Here is an 11,358-nt window from a genome sequence, read left to right on the forward strand (position 1 = left end):
AGACTTTTAAATCTTTTTAAAGGTTTGTAGTGGAATTTCTATATGATTTGAGGAAAATAAAATAAAATCTCATTTCTATATGATTTAATGGAATCAAGTTCCTTAACCCTATGGTTAAATTGAAATCCATTTAAGATATACTCCCTCTAGTTCTTATTATAAGGTTGAAATAACTAATTTGCTAATCATGAACAATTAGCTAAAATTAGTTTATAATAATAAATATGTTAGAGATATACTTTTGTCTCCAAATATACCCCTATAATAAATGATAAAAAAAGATTAAAAAAATGTGTACGAAAATATGATAAAGTGGAATGAAAGTGCCATATGATTTGGGAAAAATAAAATAAAATAAAATCTCATATGTTATACATGGAATCAAATTTAACTATTGCAAATGTCAAAAAACAATTATGTTTTAAAGATCAATTTTTATATTAAAAAAAAGACATGATTTATTTGAACATTTTAGGAAATGCATTGAAGCTAACTGTATACAATATAAAAATATGTAACTTGTTGTGAAATTAACCAACAAAGAAAGTAGATTGGAGAAGAGATGTAGACAAGAAAATGGAGAATGATGTTGTATTCCTTCACTTGTTTCCCTTACATCACAATACAATGGCATGCTCTATTTATGGGCATAGTCTTACATATAAGTTACATTATTAATTAAATGATAGATAGTGGACAATAAACCACATGAATATGAAATGGGGGTGAGTTACAAGATTAAAGGCATAGTGGAGAAGTAATGGAGCAATAGAAGATTAATGCTTAATGGAAGTAGTAGGAGTTGATGAAGTTGAAGAGGAAGAGAAGATGGACATCCACATTTAATAATATTCATAACACTCCTCCTTGGATGTCCATTATATAAGGATGTGCCTCATTAAAAAACTTCAACTAGGAAAAACCCTGTGGGACAAAAACCTAACAAAAGAAAAAGAGTATATATTTATTGATACACTATTCGTTGCTGCCTCATTTTCTTGCTAGGAAAACCCCATGGGAAAAACCATAGACAAGGAAAGAAGAGTACAACGTGTATTTAACTCCTCGACCTCTTGATAACATCAATTGATATCCATCTGTGGCATCTGATATCATGATCAAGTTCTTCAAATATTGTAATTGGAAGTGACTCGGTGAACAAATCTGCTAGATTTTTATTTGAATGGATTTGCTAAATATATATTTCACCATCTTTTGAATATTATGAAATACTTCATCTAGAATTACCAACATGTAGATCAGAAAAGAATTTACAACCTTTTAGTGTTTTCGTGTTGGTGAAGAACTATATCTTACTAGTAAGTTAGCAGCAAATGATATATCAAGTCATATATGACTAGTAAGATATATAAGTATACCAATTGTACTAACATATGGTACTTTTGGACCAAATAGTTCTTCATCAACTTCTCAAGATTTTTATTCACCTCTATAAATCTCACAGCCACTGGAGTACATAAGGAATGTGATTTATCTATATAAAACACTTTAAGACATTTCTTGTATCAATTGTTTGGTACGCAAAAATTTTCATTTCTCAGGTATTCAATTTACAATCTGAGACAAAACTTTGTTCTTCACAAGTCCTTCATTTCAAATTCTTTCTTTAAGCAATCTATAGTTTTTGTAAGCTCTTCAAGAGTTCTAATAATATTTATGTCATCAACATAAACAACAATTATAGAAAACTCATTTTTTGATATTTTCATAAAAATGCATGGGCAAATTGGATCATTTTTATATCATTCCTTGAACCGATATTTACTTAGTCGGTTATACCACATACGCCTTGATTGCTTTAATTATTATAGAAATTTATTTAGCTTAATTAAGTATTATTTTTAAGAACTTGAATTGTATGCTTCTTGCAAGTGAAATTCTTCAGGGAATTTCATATATTTTGATCCAGAACTGTAAAATGAATAATACATATTGAAATTATTTTAATCTTCATAATACATATACTGAAAAATTTTCTTATATATGCTCCTGGTATATTTTTTATCCTTCAAGGATTATCATGTAAATTTCACTATTTAATGATGCTCATCCATGGGTCATAATAATATCTAACAGGTGCATTTCATAACTACCTGACTATTCAAATATGTAAAATTATATCCACCACAAAGTAATATGCCTCGTCATAATCGTTTGTGAAAATCTTTATTTTCACACAAACATTCATATATTTTATAGAAACTTTATATTTCATTTTTTTGAACTGCAGACTCATTTTCACATATCGAAATAATATTTTCATCACGTCTTTTCTCTTTTGTTTTCCTTCTTGGCCAAATTTATGTCTACTGTGTAAGATCCTCTTTTTTATCATGTGATATTCTTATCAAAATCGTTATTGATAACCTTTATCTTTTTGGTTCTATTTTTCTCTTGTGACATAACTTATTGAGATCTCTTTCTTCTTCTTCAGGTATCTAAACCTCTTTTGGGGTCTTACAATTAGTTATGTCTTCACACTCTTCTAGAGCACATGCCTACTCAATACAACTTTTAAGTTGTATACTCCTCTTTATTCAAGATATTTATATTGAAACCAATTAACCTCTCATGCTTCTAGCATGTCTTATTTTTATTTGTAATAATTGAAGTATTTTCAGCTGGAATAAGAGATTTAAAAATTTTCATTCAGGTCAGTAAAATATTTTGTAGCATTTCATGGATGCAATTTTGATGAACTTTTAGTCCATACTGATATATTTAAGGATCTATATTTGATAGTAATAATGCATTCCATGCATTCTCTTTTCCAGCTACTCAATTTCTCTCCCTCATGTTAGGAAAACTTTGTCGAATAACAGTCAACTAATTATGCAGTATTAGTCTCCTAAATCTATTTGCTTCTTTTAGGAACATTATTTTGTTCCATTTAGAGACAAACAAGAAGAAAGAGGTTCTTATCAAACATATATCTAATGCATTCCATGCATTCTCTTTTCCAGCTACCCAATTTCTCCCCCTCATTTTAGGAAAACTTTGTTGAATAACAGTCAACTAATTATGTAGTATAAGTCTCCTAAATCTATTTGCTTCTTTTAGGAACATTATTTTGTTCCATTTAGAGATAAATAAGAAGAAAGAGTTTCTTACCCAACATATATCTAGTGCATTCCATGCATTCTCTTTTCTAGCTACTCAATTTTTTCCTCTCATGTTAGGAAAACTTTGTCGAATAACAGTCAACTAATTATGCAATACAAGTCTCCTAAATCTATTTGCTTCTTTTAGGAACATTATTTTGTTCCATTTAGAGACAAATAAGAAGGAGGTTCTTGCCCAACATATATCCCAACTTTCTTTAAATATGGGCTATATGCATTGTGATGGATTAGTAGGAATAAGTATTGCACATTTCAATTTTTAGATGGAAAATATCTGACTCCTGACCAAAAGCCAATTTTATTAGGAGAATTTTGTTGCCTTGATATGTATAAATGCTGCAATATATTAAATTAAATATGCCAACACCAAAATGAAAAAACTTGTTCTCATAAATATTGATCCAACTATTCAAGGAGGCATTAACAAATAATTTTGCTAAATCTGTTTGTTAAGCAGGCTTTTCAACATTAAAAGCCTGATATATAAATTTACTAGCATCTTTAAAATCGAATTTTTAGGATCACATAGTCCGAAAATATTTATCTAAATAATCTTGCAAACTTCAAGTTACAAACTAATGTCAGTCACACATGTTACCATTTTATATAGATGCATCTACAGATATTGAATACTTGTATGGTTTATGTGCTTCTAAATGGGCCCATATATATGAATTTAATATATTTCCAGAAATATAGTGATCCATTCTAAAACAAAACATGACTAGTGATATTTTATAATTAGTTTTCTTTAAGAACCAGTAGCACATATGAATTCTTAAAAATGTTAGCTATTCCAGAAGAATCTTTTGATTCTTCAATGGATATCAATACATAATCTTTAATAATTTGTTGCATCATATAGTTCAAGATGATCAAACAAGTCATGCTAACAATAAATTTAATTATATCAGTAAACTTCTGGTTTACTATACTATGTTTCATTACTAGCAATAAGCTTTTCAATATAATATATAATTGATTTTATATGATATCCATTTGTGAAATTGATATGAAAAATATATCCAATATCAACTCATACTTGTATTTCAACAGTCTCTCCCTCAAAATTGAGTCATTCAAACATGATTTCTTTATTCATATATTTCATAAACAGTAACGAGCATATAATAGGTTAAGACTAATAACCTATCTTTTACTTGGAAGCCCAAGTAATTCCTAGTTCATATGTAGTTACAGACTTTAATCCAATTGTGCCATAACATTTACACTTTTTTGGAGAACTAAAGTTATGATGTAGATCTATGGGTCATATTTTTTACTATCCATACTTTGTCTGCTCATAAAAACAATCAGCATTGGTACTTCTGGAACTATATTAATACTATTATATATAGTTCTTCAGGAACCATATAATTTCAATATATAATAACAAATAATTATGAGTATCATATATTTAACTTGCAATATACATAGAGAAAACACAAAAATGTAGGAGAACATTTAAAAATAAACTTTTGAAAATAAAGTTGATACAACCCAATCTTTATATGGTTTTCTTAAGTGTTTTATAATGTTTTGCAACACTTTTACCCTCATAATACATGCATTTATATCCATTTAATTACATTGAGTCATGCATTGTATTTTGTTGTTTAAGGGGTAAAAAGGCTCATTTTTCTCTCTATAATTTTAATTGTCTTGATCTGTAATCAGTTGGTCTTTATAGAGCTCTTTGTTGTGATTTCCAGGCAATTGGAGAAGGATCCAAGAACCAAGATAGAGTATAGATGGAGCCACAATGTTACAAGGACCAAAACACAAGAGTTTGGAATGTTCTACCTCTCAAGGTCTCGATATGGACTTCTGAGGTTGCGACATGGATGCCTTTTTAATGAAACTACGTGTTTTGGACTTGAGTCAAGATGAAAGCTCTTTATCTTCTCAGGTCCTGACATGAAACTTATCAGGTCGCGACCTGAGCCCCCTAAGTCACGACCTGAGTGTGTTATGTGAAGCTATGCATTTTGGAATAGATTTTAGCCTCCCGCAAGGAAATTTTAGCAGCTAAGCAAGAGCCATTTGAGACATCCTTCGAATTTTGAAGTAGATTCCAAGAGATGCTTACCCGGTGCCCCAATCATTAGATTCTTGAGGAGCACTTGGTACAATATTTCTATAATGGGTTGTCAACATATGATACACAAGTCTTGGATGGCGCTGCAAATGGGTTTATGGAAAATATGGAACAAAGGCTGCATGGGAGTTAATAAGGACCTTTACTCTTAATAGACAACATGTGAGCTCAAGGGATTCAAGAGACCCCAAATCTGAAAGAGATCCGCTTTTGGTAAAGCTAGCCCAAGACATGTCTAAGCTTGCGAATACAGTTGAAAGCCTCCGCTCCAACAAACCACAGTCTCTTGCTTTAGTGGCTACGAGTTGTATGGCTTGTGACTCTCCAATGCATACTACTACAAATTGCCGTAAGCCGGTTGAAGAGGTCAATGCAATGTACCAGGGAAGAGATGGGCAATATCAGAAGAGAGACCCCCTACTCAAACACTTACAACCCTGGTTGAAGAGACCCTCTAAATTTCAAATGGGATGGGAGACTGAATAAACCAAATCAATTCCAAGACAATCAATTCTACAATCCTAGGGCCTCTTCAAGCACTTTTCAAGATTCTTTAAGAGCAGTAGTGACAACCCCACAACAGGCTATGGTATCTCAACCATCGCCAAGAGGAGATGACACTTCACAGCTTTTGAAGAGCATGGCTGCTCAGATGATAAACATAGAGGGGTGAATGAAGGAAAGTGATGATAAATTCGTCTCCATAACTACTATTTTGCAAGGAATGCAAAAAGATAACTCTGATGTTTATAAGAAACTAGAGGAGCTCACTTTGAAGAACACCGACATCACTAGTCATTTGACCCAACTATCTAATGCGGTTAATAACATATAAGCCAAAAGTGGAGGTAGCATTCCTTCCAATACAGTGATCAACCTAAAGGGCTTCAATGCCATAACTATAAGATGTGGTAAAAAGGTTCACTTCAAAAGTAAAAAAGTAGATAAAGATGATTATGAACAAGGGGCAGAGAGTCCTCCACTTTCCCCAATAAGGCTTGGCAAGTCTGAGAGCTCCAAAGAAAAAGAGCTCATGAAAAGGGCAGAAGCACAAACTGATCCAGAAGAGGAGTCAACTCAAGCACAAGACCAAGTACCTCAAGAAGCTATACCGGAAGATGAGAACACTATGGGGAGCTTAGCTTACAAAGGTAAGCAAAAGGAGGACAAGGCAGAGACTAGCAAACAAGGAGCCTCTAAGCCAGTAGGTAAGGAGGTATGTACTAAAAACCTTCCTTTTCCTAAAGCCTATTTCTCTGGTAAGAAAAAGTTTGATGCTGAGTTGGCTACTGATGCTTACACATTACTCCCTCCGTTCCTTATTATAAGAGACATTTGATGCTTATGGCATGTTCCTATATATAAGAGACACTTACAAGTTGTCTCTACTTTTTTGTGTTGATTTACTATTTTACCCATATTTATTATCTCCAACTCACACACTCTCTCTCTCCCACTTCTCTTTCTTTTAATAATTTAATTGTTCTCTCTCATACTCTCTCTCCTTATTAATGAGGGCATTTTGGAAAAAAATATTTTTGCATATTAATTGTTCTTAACTAATTTTAACTGTTTTTTTGATCAACGTACTTCGGTTATTTGTCTCTTATAATAAGGAACGGAGGGAGTATTTAATAAACTAGAGATCAATGTGCCCATAATCCAATTCTTAAGAGGGAATCCTAAATACCTCAAATTGTTAAAAGAATTGTGTACTGACAAGTAAAGGTTTAGGCCTCTTGAGAGAATTTAGGTGAGTGCTTATGTGTCATCCTTATTCAAGGACGAACTACCTATTAAGTGCCAAGATCCTGGATCTTACACTATTCCCTATACCATAGGAAAGGTTCACATCAAGGGAGCTTTGTTAGATTTAGGAGCTGCTATAAATGTCATGCCTTGGTTGATTTATTTAGCCTTAGGGATTAATGGGATTAAAGACACAAGTGTAGTGCTCCAACTGGCAAATCGGTCTATCAGGTACCCCAAGGGAATCATAGAAGATATTATGGTTCAGGTTAAAGACCTAATATTCCCTGCGGATTTCTATATTCTGGACATGTCTAATGAAATTGCAAATAAGAGTACTCTGATTCTAGGAAGACCTTTCTTGCAAACTTCCAAAACCATCATAAGCATGAAACACAACTATATAACAATGGAAGTAGGAGACCATGTTGTAACTTTTAATATGAATGAAGCTATGCGTTATCCCTTTGATAATTCTGCATTCATGGGTTTAAATGCCATTGATTTAGCTGTTGAGCAAGCAAGGGATGAACATAAGCTGTATATGCATGATAGTTATGACACATGTTCACCTAAATTGATTGATTCTTCTGTTGCATCATCATATGAATCTTATGAGCTTGACTTTTTATTGAGTGCATATGATGAATACTTCAATTTCCTTTCTTCTGTTTATTTATTTTCTAGCACTTGTGGAGATGAGGTGCCATGCATTAATTCTTTAGAAATTAATAGCATGCTTTCTATTTCTCAAGATTTTTCTTTTCCATCAAGTTCTGATTCCATTTCTACATTTACAACTGATGTTGTCCTTGGAAAGGGTATGTTAGCTAATGATGCAGGTATTCAAGATATGGTTGGTGCTGAGAGTGGAGCAAAATCTGAGGATATGAGCCTCTGTGAGTTGAGGTCGTGACCTAACGATTCTCATGTCACAACTTCAGACCTGAACCGTCAAGAGGGTGGCCTCTATGAGATGAGGTTGTGACCTGGAGATTTGAAGTCGCGACCTGAGCCCCCTATTTCATCTCCTGAACTTCAAACTTCAATTGCTTCACCACCTTATGTCTTAAAGACTTTGCTTAAAGGGCTAACACTCTCTGACTCAATTTTCAACCATACCCATTCTAAAATTACCCATACCTTACGATTTTTGAATGATCTAATCTCTAATAATGATGTAGGTGTGGAGGCTAACCAACCTAAGGTTGTTACTGTTGTAAACCAACTTGAGCTTGGTGCAACATCTGATAGGATTGAAGCAAGCATAGTCGATCCAAGTGAAGCTGGCGAGTGTATCTCATAAGGGTGTACAAAGAGGAGTCTTTTTAACTCTGCTGATTTTCCTATTCTAATTCCCTTTATTGTTCAACCCCCAACTTTAGAACTGAAAGATTTACCTCCCGACCTCAAATATGCTTATCTTGAGCCTGAGAATAAAATATGTGTCATTATTTATAGTTCTTTAATTGAATATGAAGAGACTAGTTTAATGGGAGTCCTTAGAAGGAATAAGGGAGCTTTAGGTTGGCAACTAGCTGACATTAAGGGAATTGACTCTACTGTGCGTACCCATGGGATTTTACTAATTGAAGATTCCAAGCCAATTAAACAAAACTAGAGGAGGTTGAATCCTCTAATTTCTGATGTGGTTAGGAAAGAAGTAGACAAACTTCTAGGAGCTGAAATCATATACACTATTTCTGATAGCAAATGGGTCTCACCGGTACAAGTCGTGTTGAAGAAGAGTGGGATCACAGTAGTTAAAAACAAGAACAATGAACTCATCCCAACTAGGGTACAAAATTCATGGAGGGTTTGTATTGACTATAGAAAGCTGAATGATTCCACTAGGAAAAACTATTTTCCCTTACCCTTTATTAATCAAATGCTTGAACAGCTGGTGAGGAAGAGTCACTATTGTTTCTTAGATGGATACTCTGGATATTTCCAAATTTCTATAAACCCTAGAGACCAAGACAAGACCACCTTCACTTGTCCATTTGGAACCTATACTTACAAAAGAATGCCTTTTGGTCTTTGCAATGCCCCTAACACATTCCAACACTGTATGCTATCCATTTTTACTGAATTTATTGAAAAATGCATGGATGTGTTTATAGATGATTTTATTGTATATGGGAATTCTTTTGAAGATTGCTTGAAAATAGTCTTGACCAAATCTTGGCATGATGCATTGAGAAAAAGCTTGTTTTGAATTATGAAAAATGCCATTTCATGGTTAACCAAGGCATCGTGCTAGGTCATTTAATCTTTGAAAAAGGAATTGAGGTAGATAAAGCCAAGGTAGAGGTGATATCTTCTTTGCCCTACACTATAAACTTGAAAGAGTTGAGGTCCTTTTTAGGACATGTGGGGTTCTATAGAAGGTTCATCAATGATTTTAGTAAAATTGCTCTACCTCTTTCCAAATTGCTGCAAAAAGATGTTGATTTTCAATTTGACCACGCATGTGAGCTTGCTTTTAATGAATTGAGGAATAGGTTAGTTACTCCTCTTATTTTGACCTCTCCCAACTGGGATTTGCCTTTCAAAATTTCTTGTGATGCTTCGAACTTGAGTGTGGGGGCAATGTTGGGTCAAAGGGAGAATTCTGTTTCTAAAGTGATTGCTTATGCCTCTAAAACTCTAGATGCATCTCATAAAAACTATACCACTACTGAGAAGGAATTGTTTACAATTGTTTTTGGACTTGATAAGTTTAGACCATACCTAATAAATTTCAAAGTAGTTGTGTTTACACATCACGCAGTAGTGAAATATCTCCTTCACAAACCTCAATTGAAGCCGAGGCTCTTGAGATAGATATTATTGCTTCAAGAATTTGATGTCGAAGTAAAAGACAGAGCTAGAAATATCAACCATATGGCAGACCATCTGAGCAAGCTACCTTTAAAAACCAAGGGAGTACTCGATTCTGATATTATCTGTGATTCATTCCCTAACCAATCTCTATGTGCATTGTCTGTTTCTCAACCATGGTTTGCTCATTTAGTTAACTATATTGCTACTGGTCTAATCCCTTCTCACCTAACCATCTTTCAGGTTCAAAAGCTTAAAAGTGAAGCTTCCTATTATATTTGGGATCCACCGCACTTATGGAGATTATGTTCTGACCAAGTGATTAGATGGTGCATTACGGAAGTAGAGGCTCGAGCCATTCTGGAAGCTTGCCATGATACCTTATGTAGGGGGCACTTTAGTGCTAGAAAGACAATAAGGAAGGTTTTAGATGTAGGATTTTACTGGCCCACCCTGTTTAGAGACGCATTTACTTTTTGTAACGCATGTGATAAATGCCAACAGTTTGGGAGGGTTAGTAGAAAGAACGAGATGCCACAACAACCTATCTTGTTCTATGAGATCTTCGATGCTTGGGGGGATAGATTTTATAGGCCCTTTTCCACCTTCTCATGGTTACACCTACATTCTCCTAGCTGTAGATTACCTCTCTAGGTGGGTAGAAGCCATTCCCACAAGTAAAGATGATGCACCTATGGTTTCCAAATTTCTGAAGTCCCGGACTTCTACTATGATACCCTTATAAGACAGTAACCCTCCGCCTGGCAGAGCCACAGTTGCTTCCAATGATCCTTAGAGGATTGAGGTCATTGAAATATCTGATGATGATGGAGCTGGACCTAGTGAAGTCAAACTACTTCCAATCATGAGAGAATTTCACACCACAGAGGACCTAGCCGTGGACTTTAGGGAGAGGGGCTAGTACATTAAGCCTGACGAGAATCAGAATGGCCATGTGTACCTGAGATATCTGGAGGATATCTAGAAGCTCTACTATTATGTGACTAGGGAAAATGCTACCCTAGAGATGATAGATTGGACATTATCATTGCTTAAAGTACTCTCTAGGACCTGGCTTTGGAAAAATGGTGAGAGACATTTGTAATCGTATGGATAGTGCTAGCTTCAATGATCTCATAGATGCCCTCAAGATCTTTATGAGAAATACTTTTTACTTGAAGTTAAGATGCAGAAGGCTGGATCCTGACAACGACGGACAAGATCCCATTCACACCCTTATGGTAGAATGAGTTCTATCACCTGGATCAGATATTGGGTCCGATGTAAAGGAGTGGATCTAGAGCCTTGAGGGTTTCGCCATTTCCCTCCTTGGGTAGTCAGTTAAGCCTTCGTAACACTGATGTAGGACTTGCTTTGGCACAGCTAACCAGAGTAGGTTAGTCTGGCATATTTGATTGTTATGTATGTTTCTAAGATGGCTATGTATGTTTGAACTATGACTGATGATTGATGCTTGAATGATGTATTATGAATGCATATGTTGTTAAATGAAATCTAAGCGTGTTGTTTATTTCTTGTTCCTAA

This window comes from Neltuma alba, unplaced genomic scaffold (genome assembly GCF_004799145.2).
Source record: "Neltuma alba isolate B1F8T4 unplaced genomic scaffold, ASM479914v2 tig00010278_pilon, whole genome shotgun sequence".
In the NCBI taxonomy this organism is placed as follows: Eukaryota; Viridiplantae; Streptophyta; class Magnoliopsida; order Fabales; family Fabaceae; genus Neltuma; species Neltuma alba.